Source organism: Leucopleurus acutus (assembly GCF_964270905.1).
Source record: "Leucopleurus acutus genome assembly, chromosome: 1".
Classification (NCBI taxonomy): Eukaryota; Metazoa; Chordata; class Mammalia; order Artiodactyla; family Delphinidae; genus Leucopleurus; species Leucopleurus acutus.
Window position 1 is genome coordinate 167,873,969 of NC_139142.1, and position 21,314 is coordinate 167,895,282.

Here is a 21,314-nt window from a genome sequence, read left to right on the forward strand (position 1 = left end):
GAGAACAATTAAAATAAGAAAAGTGAAGAGAGGAGAAAATAAGAGACACCAGCGGAGTAGTTACTGAAACCCAACACCCTGAGGCTGCGGGGCAATTGGCCTAATGAGAAGTTTGCTTAAAAGGCAACTCCCAATCCAAGAACATGGTATGTCTCTCCATCTGTCTGTATCATCTTTAATTTCTTTCATCAGTGTCTTACAATTTTCTGCATACAGGTCTTTTGTCTCCTTAGGTAGGTTTATTCCTAGATATTTTATTCTTTTTGTTGCAATGGTAAATGGGAGTGTTTTCTTAATTTCACTTTCAGATTTTTCATCATTAGTGTATAGGAATGACAGCGATTTCTGTGCATTAATTTTGTATCCTGCTACTTTACCAAATTCATTGATTAACTCTAGTAGTTTTCTGGTAGCATCTTTAGGATTCTCTATGTATAGTATCATGTCATCAGCAAACACTGACAGCTTTACTTCTTCTTTTCCGATTTGGATTCCTTTTACCATAATTCAAAAAGAGTCATGTACCACAATGTTCATTGCAGCTCTATTTACAATAGCCAGGACATGGAAGCAACCTAAGTGTCTACTGACAGATGAATGGATAAAGAAGATGTGGCACATATATACAATGGAATATTACTCAGTCATAAAAAGAAACGAAATTGAGTTATTTGTAGTGAGGTGGATGGACCTAGAGTCTGTCATACAGAGTGAAGTAAGTCAGAAAGAGAAAAACAAATACCATATGCTAACACATATATATGGAATCTAAGGGGGAAAAAAAAGGTCATGAAGAACCTAGGGGTAAGACGGGAATAAAGACACAGACCTACTAGAGAACAGACTTGAGGATATGGGGAGGGGGAAGGGTGAGCTGTGACAAAGTGAGAGAGTGGCATGGACATATATACACTACCAAATGTAAAACAGATAGCTAGTGGGAAGCAGCCGCATAGCACAGGGAGATCAGCTCGGTGCTTTGTGACCACCTAGAGGGGTGGGATAGGGAGGGTGGGAGGCAGGGAGACGCAAGAGGGAAGAGATATGGGAACATATGTATATGTATAACTGATTCACTTTGTTATAAAGCAGAAACTAACACACTATTGTAAAGCAATTATACTCCAATAAAGGTGTTAAAAAAAAAAGAAGGCAACTCCCGGTGCGGTGTTTTTGCATCTCCGTCAAGTGTCCTATTCTTTTTCTGACATCCTGTTGGCATTTTTAGGATTTTGCAACAAATTCACTGGGGAGCGGGGAGGATTACACAACAGTTTTAGGATTTTGCAAACCATTTGTGACTTCATATTATATTTCTACTAAATACTTCTCAGATTTGCAGCATTTTATGAATGATGCATTCATTTATAACTGACCGAGCCTTAAAGTTTTATGTTTCCAACTTATAAATCTTTGGGTTTTATGTAATGTTCATCAAATCTCTCTCTTTTGTTATTCTTGCCTCTGTATTGTTGTTGCTTTTTCACTCACATGCCTGTAAGTTCTTCATGCGATTATTAACCGAATTAGCACAGTATCTATGTTTCTTTCTGTTGAGTGAGGAATTAGTTAGATCTTGACAATAAGCACTAATAAGGCAGGTGGATAAAAATTGTAATGGATTTCACTGCATTTCATATTTTAAGGTATCTACTTCACAGAGTAACACAAAATAAATCATAGACTCATTACAAAATATAATTTTTTTTAATATAATTATTTTTGAAGAAAGGGTCTTCAGGCAAACTGGCTCGAAAATCCTTTTAAGTGGTCCAAAATAAGACAAAATGGGTGGGGGGAAGCCAGCAGGATGTGAAAATAATCCCATCATTCATAAAATACTATAGATTGAATAAGCACTTATTAGAGGTATAAAATTAAATCAAAATCAGAAAAAGTAAATTTTTTTAATTCTCATAATGTCAAAGAGATGACATAAGAGGACACCCAAACAGAAACAAAAAATAAAATCAAAAGGAAAAGTGAATTTTAAGTGTTCCCGTCTCTCGATGGAGTGGTTTTAGGTAAAGCTGTCTTTCAACCCATCCTGGCTATAGAAGGCTCATTAAAGAGAGAAACTTTTTCCTAGAAAAGCAAATTACTATTTATTTGAGCCTCATGCAAGGAATACTGAATAACACCATGAATACTGGCATTAACCATCAATTGTGGATGTAGATAAACGCAGAAACTTTTTCATGACTATTTCTCTGAATCAATAAAAGCCAAGGGCATGCTCTTCCTGCTACCTCAATGCAGCTGTTTCTAGCATCCAGCCTGCCAGACGGACACAGCCCAGCATTCCTAGCCCCCTGAAGCTTCCCTTCTAGGTCCCAGGAGCTGGGCAAGAGCCTCTGGGGTGTGGATCACTAGGCCGTTTGTCTTCCCTCAACAGTGACCAAGTTCACCCACCCACTCAATGCTAAATCAATACCCTTCCAGCCGCAGGGTAACAGCTGTAGAAACAAAAGGAATATTCTCACTGTAATTTCCTGCATCTGTTGTCGAGAGGGGCCAGCCCGTGGGGGAACGTGTGTGCCTGTGAATACCAGCCCTCCTAATCAATCCATGTGGGGAAGCCTGACATCTGCATCCCCCAGCTGTGCTACTGCAGCCCTGGCACCATGTTTTGCTAATCATCCAAGTACAGCACCATAAAAGAAAGCACTTGCTCACATGGAAGTCTTCTGCATATTTAAGAGGAGGGAGCAATTGAAAGGGCAGGAATACAGAAGAGGTTTTTAAAAGAACCGAATTATGCAATGTGTACAAATATTGAATCATTACGTAGTGCACTTGAAACAAAATAATGTTAATATGTCAATTATACTTCAATTTAAAAAAAGGAATTGAATTATGCTAAAATCTCTGCCTCTCTTTTACAGAGCACTACGAGCTGGGCAGGGACCCATGGTCACCCAGGAGCCCTCCCAGGGGAAGGAGCCAGACTTTCGGTTCTTCCCTTGTGTCCTCCACACCGGGGAAGAGGGACTGGGTCTAGGTTTTAGGACCTTTAGACCGGTGTTTCCTCAACCTCTGAGAGGAATTAGCTGGGGCATTTAGTAAAAATACAAATTCCTGGGCCCCAATCTATCCCGGCAGGAACCTGGCTGTCCAGGGATGGGGCCTGGGTAGCTCTATTTTTAACAAGAGCTACAGGTGATTTTTATCCTCTAGGAATCTGGGGAGATACTCACATTAGACATTATCAGACACTCTAGAAATAATGGAAGAAGTCACCCCTACAGCTGTCATCTCTCCTCCAGAATGACAGAAACGACTCCAAGATATCCTTCCACAGCGTGAAGGGGACAACAGAGGGACAGAGAACAGGATCTTTGGGTGCAAAGGCTGGGGGGAGGGGCATGGAGAGGCAGAGGTGCTCTGGTCAGGACAGACAGCAGCCTGTGGTGGTCAAGCAGCGACCTTCTGAAAGTGCTCTGTGTGCCTGAGGCCTACAGGAGTGAGGGAGTGAGGAAAGCAAGGTGGAGAGGGACGGTGGGGGAGGGACAGGGAGACAAGAGAAGCTGGTAGAGATTTCTGACCACGGATAAGCCAAAGCCACAAGTCATCTGCTTGGCATGATTCAGGTCAAGGTGAGCATGCAGACAAGAAGGACCCCATCTCCAAATCTGTCCGCTCAGCTCTGGGGATGGAGTGACGCCATGGCGGGACCCCAACCAGTAATGCAAGGACGTTGGGAGACACGGTTGGCTCAGCTGGCCATACCCTCAGTGGCTGCAGCCCTGATCCCGTGGTCAGGCCTCTGCAGGGGAAGTGGTTGCTCCAGCGTGGAGACAGCACAGTGACCCAGGAAGGGAGACCCACAGACCCCATGCTGAGGGTGGGCACTATGGGAAGAGCCACAGCCCTTCTGAGGTCAAAGACCTGCGATCCTCAGGCCTGGGGACCTGGAGGCCAGCTTGGCACAGCTTTGCCAAGCTGTGGTAGAAAACTACCCACAGTACTGGGATTTCCATGTGAATAACCAAGTCCTTGGCCACTGGAGAGTTCTATTTTATTCTTCTAAAATTCAAAAATCGAATGGTATTTAAAGAAAAAGAAAAAAAAAGGGGGGATGGAAAGAAAAGCCAGTTAATATTTAGCTGATATTTAGTTTAAAGCCAACTAATATTTACTGAGTATTTACCATCTGCCAGGCTTCACATATGAGCTCTCATTTAAGATCCCAATGATCCTATGGGGATCCAGGTGGGGAAACGGGGCTCAGAGAGGCCAAGGACCTTGGCCTTGGGTTACACAGTTAGTAAGTGGCAGATCTGAGCTTTGAAGTCAGTTCTAAGTGACACAGACAACACCCCCCCTTAGCCATTATACTCTCTTCCTAAAATAATACCTGTCTGTAGTAGGCAGTTCTGATGTGACTCCTGTGATCCCCTGTGTAATCCCCTCCCTGTGAGCATGGGTGGGACCTGTGACTTGCTTTTAACCAACAGAATATGGTGAAGGTGACAGGAGGTCACTTTGAGCAAGTGACAGAGGACTGTGACTTCTGTCTTGCTAGCAGACTCCCTTGATTGACTCTCTTGCTGGCTTTGCTGAAGCAAGTTGCCATGTTGGGGAGGACCATCCCACAGCAACTCCAGCCAGAGAGGGTGACCTTCAGCCAGAGAAGAACGGAGGCCCTTAGTCCAATATCCTTGAGGAACTGAAATTCTGCCAACAACTGCTTAGAAGCTTATCTGTCCACACTCGAGCCTTCGGATGAGACCCCACTCCTGGCTGACACCTCGATGACACCTCCTAAGAGACCCTGAAGCAGAGGACCTAGCTAAGCCATTCCCAGACTTCTGACTCACAGAAATGTGTTTTTTTGTTTGTTTTTGTTTTTCTGTGAGTAGGAATCAGGTCTCCTATTTTTTTATTAACAGTTTTTCAATAGATAATATGTGAACATGGTACAAAATTTCGATGACACCAAAGGGCACACAGTGAAAGGCACAACTCTCTCCTGTCTCTATGCCTTCAGTTCTCTCCAAAGGAAACACTTATGTAGTTTTTGAAAATATCTTTCTAGATGTACTTTATAAATATCTACTGGCACTTATGGGAAGTGCTTGAAGTAACCTACCTTTGTCTCTGAAATCTTGGCCTTCAGCCTGCTTTCAAACCCATTGCCTATAAATTCCCTTTCAGGTCATAACCACTCTGCTTTCAAAACCAGGTAAAGGCAATGCAGATATATTTTATCCTTTTTTTTTATTGCCAAAAGGGGTTATAATGATGAGAGCAGACCCACATATTTTGATTTAGACTACAGCCCTCTAACCCGTTAATTCTTTGTTTCAACAATTGTCCAGGATATACACAGAAATGTGTTTTGTTTTAAGCTACTAAATTTGTAGCACTTGATTACACAGTGATAGGTAACTAACATATTGACCTTCACAGAAAATTTACTGCACCCCAAGCAGACTGTATATGTTCTCAGAGGGTTAAAACCCTCTGGACAGAGCTGTGAGTGGGCAGCACTCTCCACGAAGAAAACTGAAGGTCACAGGGTGATTTCAGGCAACGTGGACAGCAAATCTTTACATCTTTATGAGCAAAATCAGAGAACAAACCTCACCACAAAATACAGAAAAGCAGACCCCAACTCTGAAAGAGCACCTTGCCCTACCTGAGAAACTAAAAGAGCTGGAACTAGGACACAGAAGTCAGTTCCTGGAAGTGTGCAAATCAGTATAAATAGAAAAATTCAAGAGAAGCAGAACTTTCCAAGCCAAGAGGGCACCTTTCCTTCCCAGCAGGGAAAAGCTGAAGAGAGTGTGTATCAGAGAACAGAAATTACCTTCATACCCAATTTTATTCTCCTTTCTTTGGTGTTTGATGCTTAGGGAGTATATTTCAAATATACTCCCATTCCTTCTTCAGTGCTTTAAATAGAAAGCAGATGTTTCCGGATGGCAGAACGTTTCTTTAGGCAGACAATAACAACCTACCGTTCCCTTGCATAGTCTTTTTAGAGCTGAATAAACACCAATTGTTGCTCATTGAACACATTTTGGAACCTGACAGTAATTGTCCCCAAGAATAATTAGACACTGTGAAACAGACATATGCCTGGAATATGAAAAACACTCGGCAGACAGACCACTCCCCCTTTGAACGATTTCTGGCTCCATGTGAAATGATTCTGCAAAGAACTGGCGTGACTACTTTTTGCAGGAAAAATAAAATAAAAATGATATTTTAATTTATGATAATCCCTCACTTGCAATGTTCACCAGGCTTTTCCTGACAGGAACCTGTAAAACCTCATGATTCTTATTATTCCTGCTTCTACCTGCTTTGAATTAAAACAAACCATCCAGACATTACCTTACAGACATTTAGACATGTTTCAGAGTCTCAGAGGATGCCCTAATGAGCTTACCTGGCTTGACTCTTGAATCCTTCCACACACCATTCATACAGCACAAGAGAAAGGTGCAGCCCCAAGCTCGATGGGCGTGGCACTGCCCACCCGGCTTCAAAGACCTTCCCTGGCTCTATGCCCCACAGGACCAGCTCCAAGTGCATCAGAATGATCCACAGACCCCTGAGCACCTGTCCCTGTCCCCTCACCACACAGGCTCTGCTGCTTTTCTGCAAGCACTTCCAAAGCACCTGCATTTTCACATGACCATGCACATGCCCTTCACTGGGGCTCAAATATCCTTCCCCCTTGACTCGCCAGAAAGGCTCCCACTAGTCCTTTGAGTTCTACCATAGCATCTTTTCTTCTTTTTTTTTTAAACTTGGGCAAGGTAGTTATCTTTCTCTCTCTCTCTTTTTTTTTTTTTTTTTTAATATTTATTTATTTGGCTGTGCCAGTTCTTAGTTGCAGCACATGGGATCTTCACTGCCTCAGGCGGGATCTTTAGCTGCAGGCTGCTTGATCTTTTAGTTGCAGCATGTGGGATCTATTTCCCTGACCAGGGATCAAACCCAGGCCCCCTGCATTGGGACCACGGAGTCTTAGCCACTGGACCACCAGGGAAGTCCCCTACCATAGCATCTTGAGACGTCTAATTTGTGCTCTCAGGATACAGGCCCTGGACTGAGCGCCTGTCACGAGGGAACAGAAGCATGGGCTCATCAGGCTCTCAGCCCTCATTCTAGATGCTCAACAGGCCCCTAGTTGGCAGGGTCAAATCCCTGAGCCTAGGAAAAAGATCTGGGGGAAAAAGGAGATAATGGACAAAAGGTTTAGCACAATTCTTTCATGCAAAGAATCTACCAAACTCACGAGTATACTGTAGTTCTACTTTCACACAAAAGCCCCATAATAAAGTTACCATTATTTGCAGATAATAGTATCACACATCTAGAACACCTAAGAAAATCAATTGAAAAAGTGAATAGGAATAATGAAATCCAGTAAGGTGACTAGGTACAAAATTACTAACAAAAAAATAACATCAATAGCCTTTCTATATATACAAACAACCAGAGAGACAATATAATAGATTTTAAAAGATCCCATCTAGAGTAGCAGCCAAAAAGATACAATTTCTAGGAATCAATTTTAAAAGTAAGCAAGATCTGCACAGAAAAAGTAAAGATAACTTCTCAGGCATATAAAAGAAAACTTTAATAAATAAGACATCCTGTTCTTAAATGAGAAAAGTAATATACGCAGATGTCAATTACCCCTAAATACATACATACATTTAACAAAATACAAATATCAACAGAATTATTTTTAGAACTAGACAGGGTTATTCATGTGGAAAACTTAACATGAGAGGACAGCCAAGAAAATTCTGAAGATGAAGAGCAATGAGGAGGTTTAGCCATAATGTAGGCAGATATTGAAATGTATTATTATAAAGTTACAGCAAATGAAATGAAGAGCTATGAGCAAAGAAATAGACAGACTAATGGAACAGACAGAATCTAGAAGCAGAAGTCCAAGGAATTAAGTATATGATGTAGGCAGTATTACCCATCAGTGGGGACACAGAAACCATTCCATAAACCCTGTTAGAACAATGGACCAGCAACTCCCTGGGGAAAACCTGCACCTGCTGGACCTTAGCCAGAAGTCCATCTCCTTGTCTGGTCTGAGCCCCTTGAAGGGGGTCACAGCAGACCCATTCTATTGAAGTGATTTCCATCTGCCCCCAAACTGCCCAGATTAACAGAGCTGATAAGTGAGAGATATCACATAAGTCACATTTGTCACAAATCTTCGTACTCCATTGACTAGGGATTCCCTTTTTGGGTCCCATTTACATCACGGAACAGAATGAGGAAAGTGCCCCTGATGAACACTGACAGGCTTTCTTGATGACACTACCTTTATCATAGAGGGCTTGACAGTTTTTCAGGAGCTCTCAGCCCACGTTCTCCTGCAGGTCTCCTGTGATGTGGGTTCGCATAAGTTCTGGGACTGGTTCACAGGCTGAGGGCTGCCCCAGAGGGCCCATGAGGTCCATTGCCATGTGCTTTGGAAAAGGGTCCGTACTCTCCAAAAGGGGTGGTGGGCCCAGAGCAGTGGGTGAGGATCCCAGTGGTCGGGAAGGGGAGAGGCAGAATTTCAGAAAAGCAAATCTGTGATGGAAGGCAAGTATTTGTATGGGGTGGGTGAGGGGCTTCTCTGAGGATGCAGGATAGGTAAACATATGATGGGAAGATGAGACCAAGGACGGGATCAAGGAAGAAAATAAAACTCACCAGCAACACTGCAAGACCAACTCGTGTTCAAACAGCACCCTTCTACTCCTGCACAGAAATTCCTCCCCCTCCTCCAAACGTCCCCCTCTACCCCAGGCCCAGTGTCCAGCAAATCTTCTGGGTTTAGCAGGTGAGGGGAAAATGACTCTGCAGACATGAGAGGTGTGCTCAGAGACTGGTAAGTGCTATTTGTGGCTACAGGAGTGGGTGACAAGAGATGAGGCCTGGGGACTTCCCATGGCTAAGACGCCATGCTCCCAATGCAGGGGTCCCAGGTTTGATCCCTGGTCGGGGAACCAGATACCACATGCACGACGCAACTAAGAGTCTGCATGTCGCAACTGAAAGATCCTGCATGCCGCAACAAAGACCCGGTGCAGCCTAAATAAATAAATAGGTTTAAAAGAAGAGATGAGGCCTGAGGGTGGGCTGAAGCCAGATAGCCATGGATTCTGAAAGACACGCTAAGGAAATTGGTCTTTATCTTGGGGGCCACTGTCTCCAACTGTGCTCAGTGGAAAATTTATGTCAAAGCTATTTTCTCTTCCAAATACAGTCTAAGAAATATATATGTAGGAAAAATGTTAAATGCACTTGGATAGTTGTTCTCATAATGATGGGATATCATCATTAAGAGATTGTGTTCTCTACCCAAGACTGCTGGGTCACAGGTGATGCACCAATGCCCGCCTTTTGAGTTGCACATGGGCGTGTCACCTGCACTTACAAACCAGCCACTGAATCAACAGGCACCTTCTATGCATGATACTTCATCTATGGAAGGTATCCTAGGATTTCAACATACATTTGTGATTTTACTCTATATGTGGTCTATTGAACATTTATACAAAAAAACATCATTCCACCTGAATCTATGGTGATAAATGGGAGTTTTAAAACAAAAAGCAGAGTTTTATGATTCACCTGCTATGAACACCAAAAGCCAAGAACCAGAAAACATCCAAGTGATGATTTCTAAAAAGTCAGGTGGCAAGCAGCCAAGTCGTAACGATTAATGATTCCTGGGACGGCTAATTCAAGAGAGTGCAAAATACTGCCGAAGGAGCAGTTTGCGTTCTTCCTTTTGCTGTAACACATCTGTGCACATAGATTTTCCTGTTACACTGCAATGCAAACAAAATAGAGAAGACTTTATTCTGCGTCTGCGATGAGGGTATGACTTGGCAACATCATTCCTAATTAAGCAGATATGATTTTCTTATAAGACTGGAAAAATAATGTTCTCAATTTTAAATGTTGAGGGCTTTTGTATTCATCTACAGTAAACATAAAATGGGGGGAATGGGGAGTGACTGGTAACAGGTTCTGGGTTTCCTTGAGGAGGGAAAAATGTTCTAAAATTAGACTGTGTTGATGATTGTACAAGCTCTGAATATAGTAAAAAGAAATCAATGAATTGTATATTTTATATAAGTAAACTGTACGGTGCATGAGTTTTATCTCAGTAAAGCTGGTTTTTTTTAAAGATCAAGTGTAGAAAAGGATAAGAGGGAAAAAGACCCAAGTTTTCTGGCTTGGGCAGTTGAGAGGAAACGTGAGTCATGATGAGTGGACCTTGCCTGTGGACCATCTGGAAGAGATGTTAGAAAGCAAATGGGGGACTTCCCCGGTGGTCCAGCGGTTAAGATTCCACGCTGCCAGTGCAGGGGGCCTGGGTTCGATCCCTGGTCAGGGAACTAGATCCTGCATGCCACAACTAAAGATCCCGAGTGCCGCAACTAAGACCCGGCGCAGCCAAATAAATAAATAATTTTTTTTTTTTAAAAAAAGAAGGCAAATGGGACCCCTTTTCAGGGTGACTCTTCAAGGTTAGAAGACTAGACTGGGGAACCCACTGCAGCAGCTGAGCAGAACTCACAGGTGGATGAAACCACGCAGGGTGAGTATACAGGCAGAGAGGAGGAGAGGGACAACCCAGCTGGGGGACACCCAGGACAGGGGCAGGAAGAGGACCCACCCTTAGAGATGAAGGACAGGGGTCAGGAAAGCAGCAGGGGAGCCAGGAAAGAGCAGCGGAGCTCAAGAATCCTCAGGGTCATTCAGGCTGACAGAGCTTTCAAAAAATCCAGTTGGCTTCGTATCATATTGGAAGCCACCATGTAGCCCAACCTTTATCGGGAAAGGAAAACAAAGTGACGGACATATGAAATATATACCAAAATGACTTAACAGTCCTTATTTCGCGTCAGGAACATAACAGGGTTTGGGTTTGATTCTAGTTCCTTTCTTGGCTCTTTTTACCTGTCAGAGACAAAGCTGAAGAAGAGGAGGGCGGCTCCACAAAATCGTGCTGCTTCTCTTTGTTGAGAGTAAGCGGGGGGCATGGTGGTGGGATGGCGGGGACTTCCCTGGTGGCGCAGTAGTTAAGAATCCACCTGCCAGGGCTTCACTGGTGGCACGGTGGTTAAGAATCCGCCTGCCAATGCAGGGGACACGAGTTCCAGCCCTGGTCCAGGAAGATCCCACATGCCGCGGAGCAACTAAGCCCGTGCGCCACAACTACTGAGCCTGTGCTCTAGAGCCCACGAGCCACAACTACTGAAGCCTGTGCGCCTAGAGCCTATGCTCCGCAACAACAGAAGCCACCACAATGAGAACTGCGCACCGCAACGAAGACCCAAAGCAGACAAAAATAAATAAACAAATAAATAAATTTATAAAAAAAAAAAAAAAAGAATCCACCTGCCAATGCGGAGGACATGGGTTCGAGCCCTGATCCGGGAAGATCCCACATGCCACAGAGCAACTAAGCCCGTGCACCACAACTACTGAGCCTGCGCTCTAGAGCCCGCGAGCCACAACTAATGAAGCTCACATGCCTAGAGCCCGTGCACCACAACAAGAGAAGCCACCGCAATGAGAAGCCCGAGCACCGTAACGAAGAGTAGCCCCCGCTCGCCACAACTAGAGAAAGCCCGTGCACAGCAACCAAGACCCAATGCAGCCAAAAAATAAATAATAAATAAACTTATAAATAAATTTATTAAAAAAAAAAAAAAGAGTAACGGGGAGACTAGTTCAGACTGTGGAACAGTACATGCTCCCTAGGAGGACCTGATCATCTGTGTAACCTTGGCCAAGTCCCTTCCCTCAACATTAACAGAACCACCTCAAGGGACTGTTTAGATTAAATGTGATAATATATGCAAAGTGCTTTCTTTCTTTCCTTTTTTTTTTTTAACGTTTTGGCCACACTGCACAGCATGTGGGATCTTAGTTCCCTGACCAGGGATTGAACCCATGCCCCCCGCATTGGAAGCACCGAGTCTTAACCACTGGATCGCCAGGGAGGTCCTGCAAAGTGCTTTTTTGTTAGTAATAGCAGCCAGTTAAAGGAATATTATGATAATATATTAATTACACACGTGAGACATCACTGCAGGGAAGACAATCCCCTTTTCCACCTTAGACAGCTCAATACGCCCAAAGAGACCTAGCTCTCTCTCCCTGTTATCATCAGCAAATTAAACAAAAGAGAATCTTCAAAAAGAATAACTGTGCACTTTCACAATTAAAAAAAAATTTATAGCTTAAAAAATTTAGAAGTCTGGGATTTATTTTTTCCTTTACTGGCAAATTAGTACTAACTATGGCAAACTGGTTTTGTGGTTCATTTTTGTCTTTTGGGTTCCTGGGTAGCAGCAAGGGGGATCCTAGTACCAGTTCTAGAAACCAACTGCGGTTAAGTATATAGCTTACCACTCTGAATTTGGGTTCAGGGGGAAAAAGCTCTTTTTGTTTTCCTAGGAACCACTCGTGTAAAACTAGAATCGCATGGTGCGAAGAGGCTGGTAACTTGCCAAGTCAATGGCAAAAGGTATAAAATACAAAACCAAACGTGCAGACATACCTCAGAAAAGCACTTCTGATGTATTCATTTACACTATCTATCAGTTGGTCTCTCAGGCTAATAGATATTTTATGTGTGTATTATAATACACAATTTTCTACAAAAATAGGTGGCAAGTATAGAGTCACCAGATTTGGTGCGCGCGCACACACACGCAGGCACACACATACATATACGCAAATACAGAACTGGCGAAATTTAAATTTCATGGATAATTTTAAAATTATTTTCATTGCGCTATAATTCAGATATCATAAAACTCACCTTTTGAAAGTGTACAGTTCAGTGGTTTTCAGTTTACTTACAGCACTGTACAGCCATCACCACTATTTAATTTCAGAGCATTTTCATCACCCCCAAAACCCCATTCATACTCATTAGCAGTCACTCCATTCTCCCCACCTCCAGCCCCAGGCAACCCCTGATCTACCTTCTGTCTCTATGGGTTTGCCTGTTCTGGACATTTCATATACATGGAATCACAGTATGTGGCTTTCTGTGTCTGGCTTTTTTCACTGAGCACCATGTTTTCAAGGTTTATCCCTCATGTAGCATATATCAGTACTTCATTCCTTTTTATGGCTGAATATTAATCCATTGTATGGATGTACTACATTTTGTCTCTCCATTCATTAGTCGATGGACACTTGTACTGTTTCCACCTTTTGGCTATTATCAATAATGCTGCTACGAATATCTGTGTACTAGATTTATGTGGCCATGTGTTTTCTTGGCTGGTTTATACCTAGGAGCGAAAGAGTCATATGGTAACTCTATGCTTAACTTTCTGAGGAACTGCCAGGCTTATTTCCAAAGAGGCTACACCATTTTGCATACCCACCAGCACTGTCTGAGAATTCCAACGTGCCTGCATCCTTTCCAGAACTTGTTATTGTCTGTCTTTTTTATTACAGCCCTCCCAGTGGGCATGAAGTAGAGGCTAACAGATACCTAACACATCTCTAGCGGGACAATGGTGTACTTGATGAAGGTGACCTACACCCTAGGTAGACAGACAGAATGTGTGCCCACTCTGGGCCTCCACTGTCTTACTTGGGTCATTGCTGTCCCAGGGAGGAACCCACCTCACACTAGGCTGCCTATTTCAGGGTCTCTTATGAACAGGAGAATTTTTTTAATGCTTTTAGAAATATTGAAAACACAGAAAACGGAGGTTTCGAGAGAGGCAAGGAAGGAGTTCAGTAAATACCGAAGCAAAGGGTTTTCAGGTAAGGCAACCTTGGGAGATACAAGCAAAGCTGTACACTGTGGGCAGGTCATATCTCAAAGACTAGGAAGATGTTCTCCTGGGCTCTGCCATTCTCCCCTTGTCTGGAGTGGCCTGGACAGAGTTGAAACTCAGCATCCCTGCGGGCTGGGGAGAGGTGGTTATGGAAGTCCCCAGTGCCTCAAGAGCATGTCTACTGTTCTTGCTTTGCTTCCAAGCTACTCTGAACACCTCACAGAGGCTTGAGCTACAAGAAGAGAGCTCTGGATCCTTCCAGAACTTCTCTTGTGCAGCTGGAAGCCCCTTGGCTGCTTCAGGACAATGGTGCCTGCTGGTAGAGACTGAGAGTCTGACTGAGAGTCTACCTACAGCCCAGTGCCTTCCTGCCCCCTTGTCTTGGCCACTGTCTTTGCTTCTGTGCCCAACAGCAGCTCTCTATCAGGCTACCTTCTTTAAAAAGCTACAGAAGCCACTGCTTAGAAGAGTAAACTACGACAGGTAGACGGTAGGTTACACAGTCAAGCTCTACATGCCTTAGGGAACGGTTCTTGTCCCAGTCCCCCTGCCTGAATCCTTTTCTCTAGACTCTCAGGTCCAGGTTCCCTGCATGGCAGAGTCCCTCAGCCTGGGGAGCCTCAGGTGCCATCTCTTCTGGTCATTTATTCAAAAAGTGTGCTGGGACTGTGGAAAACAGTTGGCAGTTCCTCAAAAAGTTCAACACAGAATTACTGTATGATCCAGCGATTCCATTTCTAGGTATATACCCCCAAAGAACTGAAATCCGGGGCTCAAACAGATACTCGTACACTAATCTTCATAGCTGCGTTATTCACAATGGCCGAAAGGTAGAAACAACCCAAATGTCCACCGACAGATGAATGGATAAACAAAATGGGTTACATACATATAATGCAATATACTATTCAGACACAAAAAGGAATGAAATTTTGACATATACCACAACACAGATGAACCCTGAAAATATGCTGCTAAATGAAATAAGCCAGACACAAAAGGACAAATACTATATGATCCCACTTATATGAATCAAACAGCCGAATGCATAGAGACCGAGAGTAGAATGATGATTACCAGGGGTTGGGGGCCGGAGAGAATGGGGCGTTACTGCTTAACAAGTACAGAGCCTCTGTTTGGGACGATGAAGAAGGTCTGGAGAGGGGCAGCAGTAACAGGCTCACGACACTGTGAACGTTCTACATGCGACTGAATTGCAAACACACTTAGAAGTGGTTAAAATGCTAAACTTTGGGATTTCCCTAGTGGTTAAGACTCCGAGCTTCCACCACAGGGGGCGAGGGTCGGGGAGCTAAGATCCCACAGGCTGCGTGGCGCGGCCAAAAATAAATAAATAAATAAATTTTTTTTAATGCTAAACTTTACGTTATGTATATTTTCCAACAACAGTGGCAGAGTGTGCTGGGATGGAGCAGGCCTCAGGAGGACGGGGCAGGGAAGGGCAACCCTGAAGAACAACAGCTCAAAGGCAGCAGAGGGAAAACTGCAAACAGTGCGCATTGAAAGGGCAGGTGGAGCAGAGGTGGGCAAGCTGGGCAAGCTGGGCAAGCAGGAGGGAAGCCAGGGAAGACGGCCAACACCAAGCCCGGGAGCTCAAAGCTTCAAGGAGGGAGCTGTCCAGAGCCTCTAGCGGCTCCGAGGATGCTGAAGACTGCAGAGAGCACAGAGACACAAAAGTGTCCACAGCACTTGACAGCAAGTTGCACCTTCTCAGTAAAAAAGAACTGTGAGCTAAAACAATGAGAGGTTTTTCAGCATCAAACTGCAAAGACTAAAAAAACAAAAACAAAAACCACTTGCCTGCTGAAAAAGTTCTGGAGATGGATGGCAGTGATGACTGTACAACAATGTGAAAGTACTTAATGCCAGTGAAGTGCACACTTAAAAATGGTCAGGGACTTCCCTGGTGGTCCAGTGGTTAAGACTTCACCTTCCAATGCGGGGGCGTGCAGGTTCAATCCCTGGTCGGGGAGCTAAGATCCCACATGCCTCACGGCCAAAAAACCAAAATAAAAAAAAAATTAAATTTAAAAAAAGATGGTACATCATATGTTGTGTACATTTTACTGCAATAAAAAAAAAAAATTTAAAAAAAAATCCAGCCTGCTAGAGTGGAACGCATCTGTCTCTTTTACACTACTAATGGGGTATGACCAGGAGAGCTCTCTGGGAGGCAATTTATTGAATCAGTAATAAATTGATTAAAACTGCATTCTCCTGGGACTTCCCTGGCGGTCCAGTGATTAAGACTCCGCGCGTCCACTGCAGGCAGCATGGGTTCAATCCCTGGTGGGAGAACTAAGATCCCACATGCTGCATGCGGCCAAAAAAAAATGCGTTCTCCTGAAGCCAACAACTCCACTGTTTTTTTTTTTTTAACTTCTTTATTGGAGTATAATTGCTTTACAATGGTGTGTTAGTTTCTGCTTTATAACAAAGTGAATCAGCTATACATATACATACATCCCCATATCCCCTCCCTCTTGCGTCTCCCTCCCACCCTCCCTATCCCACCCCTCTAGGTGGACACAAAGCACCGAGCTGATCTCCCTGTGCTATGCGGCTGCTTCCCACTAGCTATCTATTTTACATTTGGTAGTGTATGTATGTCCATGCCACTCTCTCACTTCGTCCCAGCTTACCCTCCCCCCTCCCCGGGTCCTCAAGTTCATTCTCTACGTCTGCATCTTTATTCCTGTCCTGCCCCTAGGTTCTTCAGAACCATTTTTTTTAGATTCCATATATGTGTGTTAGCACACGGTATTTGTTCTTCTCTTTCTGACTTACTTCACTCTGTATGACAGACTCTAGGTCCAGCCACCTCCCTACAAATAACTCAATTTTGAACAACTCCACTTCTAGGAACCTATTCAAGGGCAATAAATGAGGACGTGCAAAGATATGAGGGCAAAAGGACAGTTACTGAAGAGCTGTTTATTACACACACCTCCCCCGACACACACACAATCCTTGTAAATAACCTAACTGCTCCAAAGTGAGGGATTGTTTAAATCAAGTGTAATATACCCATGCAAGACATACACTCAGCCTTTAAAACTTGTAGTGCTTACTAACATGGAAAGATGTTCTGTTTTCCTTTACCCATCATGATTTATTCTTGACTTCATTAAATTATCATTCAATGATTTACATCCAGAAGTTACTGAATAAGGAGGCCAACAGTTGCTGCTGAGTACAGTCTGTGTCCCCTTTCCTTCTGAACAGAACCAGCTAGGACTTGAAGGGCTTCAGTGTCACTCAAAATCTCTTCTTCAAAGAAAACAAAACAAACAAACAAGAACTCATAGGTTCCAGAGTTCCAACAAAAGCTCGCCAACACTAGGACTATAGATGTTACTAAGGACATATAGTATTAAAATGAAAAGAGCTTACAAAAAAGCATCCTACTAAGATCTCATTCTTATAAATATGCATACGAATAAAAATATATATTAACTTAGCAAATATCTACTCCACAGCTCCATAGGAGAGCTATGCTGACCATTGGGAATACCCCAGAACAAGACCACCACGGCCTCTGCCTCAGAATCCGGGGAGCTCTGGAGCTACCTGTGTGTGCATGAGGAAGACCAGGGAACGGTGACGACAGAGCTGGGGTTTTCTCTGGCAAAGGAAGAAATGAGGGTTATTGAATGCATGTGAGGTGAAGACAGTGAGCCTTGCTACAACCTGAAACCGTGTCTGGGCAAGAGAGAGGCCGGTGTCGCTCGCTTCCCAACCGAGAGGTCAAGCGTAGAACCACCTGGACCAAATAAGACAGGTGGGAGAGGACCCCAAACACCACGGTTGACAGAGGCAGAGGGGTAGGTGCTCTGAAGAAATTTATACAGGGACTTCCCGGGCGGTCCAGTGGTTAAGACTCCATGCTTCCACCACGGGTTCAGTCCCTGGTCAGGACACTAAGATCCCCCATGCCGCGCAGCCAAAAAAAAAAAAAAAGAAAAGAAAAAAAAAAAGCACGATGCCAAGAGTTAACATTATATCGTATACTTACCATTTTGCAAAGATCTTCTGTTAAGTGTTCTTATGTCACACACACATATAATAAGCAAGAAGGGCAGGAGGAAGCTTTTGGAGGGAATGGATTTGTTTATGGCATAGACTGTGGTGATAGTTTCGCAGGTGTGTTCTTATCTCCAAACTCATTAAGTTGTGTACATCAAATATGTACAGCTTTTTGTATGCCATTTATACCTCAGTAAACTGTTTTTTCTTAAAAAGTTTAGCTAGCAAGGGAACAGAAATGACAGAAGCTGGAGAGGGACTTGGCACCAACAGAACTGAGACCCAAGGTGCCTTCTAAGTGCCCAGGAGCTGGGCTGGATATCTCCAAGCCACGGACTGCCCTGGAAAGAGCCAGAACCCTCGTTTTCAGTGGTTGTTTGGGCTTGTTTCTGACTCACAGTTAATCCACTGGTTTCCAACCTACTGACCGAGAAGTGGCCATTCATTATTCGTATCTTCCCTGTGGACCCCACTGATTGAAAGATGTTGACCTTCCAGGCAGTATTTATGAAAGAATAATTTTTCTCACTTCTTTATGACTGAAGTCATGTATAACTCCCAAATAGCTTTCTAATCAGCAGGATTTCACCAAGGTGGCCTCAAGAACTGATAGGATTCCAGCCAAAAAGGAAGGTACGTTAGTTACCTGCCCAAGCAGCCTAAAGCAGAACAACTGCCCTTTGTCTTGGGGAAATAATAAAATAGCCTGGACACTGGTTCCTACCCTCCCAGGCCCCTGGGTGGGAACTGCTGGACAGCCATTTCCTTTGCACCCAAGGACATTGCACATGACGCCAAAGACACACGGGAAGGCACAAGCAGAGAGGACCTGCCCCCGTGGGGACAGCAACAAGTCCCAGCAGCACGTAAGGCGGAAGTGACATGTTTAGCGGTTAACATTATGAGGCTGAAACACTGTATGTCTTAAGAGAAGGAAGCCTAGTAAATAAAAATAAATCCCTTGTTCTAGAGCCACCGTGAGTTTACTCTGACATGCAGAAACAATGCACCTCTCTCCAGCCTTTTATTTGCTGCAGTCCCATGCACACAGTTGGTCCAAACTATTTGCTGAACTAAATGATTTGTCTTCGATGTAATGTGGAAATTATATCGGATGTGCCCAACGAAGCAAAAATTCCTTTCTATTATTACCCACAATGTCAAGGGCAAATGTGTAAACAGCTCATCTGGCCCAAGAGTTCAGGTGTGGGGGCCCCAAAGCAGGCCTCCTTCAGTTCCGGAGAGCGTCCCTGGGACAGCTGGCGAGGCCAGAGCTCTACAGGACTGGATCCTACACTCCATGGAGCAGCTCAGAGTCAAGAGTTGTGGAGAACACCCAGGCAGTGGATTCCCAAGGACACCCGGGGCCAAGAACAGGCAGGGCTACTGGAGCCCTGCATCCTCCAAGCATCCAGGCCCAGACCTCTATCTACACTCCTAAAAGTCCTTCAAAAATCTAACACTTGGCCCTAGGGACAGAGAGATGAAGGAGATGCTGTCCCAGACAGCACATACTGGCAGTGACACCGAGTGAGTACTGGGTGAAGAAAGCCAGCACCTAAGGGTGCAGACCTGAGGGCTCAGGTACGGCAGTCAGAGGTCTTTGCCAGGGATCCTCGATCTGGTTGGGACAGTGCCCAAAAGCCATGGGACAGGACATCACAGTGCTCAGATTCCCCTCCCACTGGGGGCTCATTTCCATGTTCTACTTGAATATCAGGCCCCACCTTAGCAGGGGTGCTGGGTGATCCACAGGGGCTTACTTGCTTGTTCCCAAGTTCTTCTCCATGGAGCTTTTCCAGACGCTCACTTCCACAGCTTCAAGAACCATCTCCTCGTGATGATGCCGAGATGTCTGCCTACAGCCCAGGTGTCTCTCCTGAACGTGGCACCCACACCTCACCTCCCTGCAGCCCTATTTCAGGTGCTCCCACCTTCGGCTCTGTCAGCACGGCAGAATCCTGAGGAGTCTCATGCCAGCACACAGCAGGAACATCTCTGGCCTCTGTCCGCTCCCCTGCAGCTCAGGCCCTTAACCTTCTTCCTAGCAGCGTCCTCAAATGGGCCACAGGTGTGCTGAGCCATGAGTCTGCACGGCACAGAACTCGGAGGGCATCCATCCATGGCGGTGTGGCTCATAAAAGCTCTGCACACTGACTCTGTCAACTGCCTGGCAGAAAGCAGGCGTCTGGAAGGTGTCTTGAGAAAGAAGTGGCTTTTTTCTCATTTGTACAAAGATGTCATGGCGTTGGGAGGAAGGAGCTTGTTGACAAGGGGATCTCCTCAACCCTCGGGTGCACAGCAGAGCCGGGGACGACTGGAGTGCCCGGGCTGGTCACTTCTGACCATGAGCAGTCTCGTCCGTTTACCCATGAGCTGTACAAATATTTTCCGTGTGTCCATGACGTTAAGAAGATTGGGCAACTCTGGCCTCGCTTACAACCACAGCCTCTCTCTGTTTCTGGATCCTTTCTGTTGGCATCTAAACAAGCTCAGGTTTCTCCCGTTTGCACCACCTGTAAGGCCGCGTGCCTGCCCCACCCAACACCCCCTTCTGCCCACAGGCCACTGCTCCGGGAAGCAGCACCAGGCTGCTCACCAGGAAAGGATCCAGGAGGACTAAGGCCCAGTAATGGGGACAGTCTAGGTGGGCCACGAAACCACCTCCGTCCAGAATCCCGCCATCACTCTTCCACCTGGGGCGCCTCAGGTGCATGATTACACATGACTAGCCTAACAATTCAGTTCTTCAACTCTCCCCACTGAGAGGTTTCATGGGTCAAACTGACCTCAGACTCCAGCATTAGTTACAACAACAACAAAAAAAATCAAAGAGTCAACCAGGAATTAAATGGAATGTCCAGGAAGAGTTCAGTTAATACATTACCACAGTAGAGCACTAGATCACCATTTAAAAAGAGAACATTATTATGACTATATAAATATTGTTCTCTGCAGAGCCAAGAAATGTGCCAGGAATTCTAGTTCCTTCTGTACAGTTCCAACGTCAAGAGCCAAGTGCTCCTCAAAGGGAAAAGTTCCCAGCATCCAGGTCAAAGAGAAGCGTCTCCTCTCCAGCTCTCTCCCCACTGTTCAAAGCAGGTGGTGGTGGTATCTTAGGGTGTTTCACATTTGGATCACAACAGGCTTGCGGTCATTTTTCTTTTTTGTGGCATTTTTCTATCGCCTTCTTTTCCCTATTGAGAAAAGAAACACAGCCCATCTTCCTAGAACCCTTGTGGTCTTCCAGCTTCTTGTTCATTCTGAACACTTCCTGGAATCCATTCCAGTCTCTGTCCTGGAGATATTATTCTTGGAGCTGACGACTTCCAGTTCTAATTTGGACCGGGTGCTTCTGAGGCCCACTCACAGCCGTCTGTCTGGAAGTTCTTTTCTTCAGGCTCCCAGAAGCTACCAATTCTCTTTCTGCCCCCAACTGCCTCCTTCATAGGCTTCACCCTTGTTTGGCTG

The 21,314-nt window shown here is 44.7% G+C and overlaps 1 protein-coding gene across 1 annotated transcript in view; it reads right to left on the minus strand.

The window, feature by feature from the left end:
* HOMER2 (homer scaffold protein 2) overlaps positions 1–21,314 on the minus strand; it is a 94,087-nt gene that overhangs the window by 44,052 nt on the left and 28,721 nt on the right.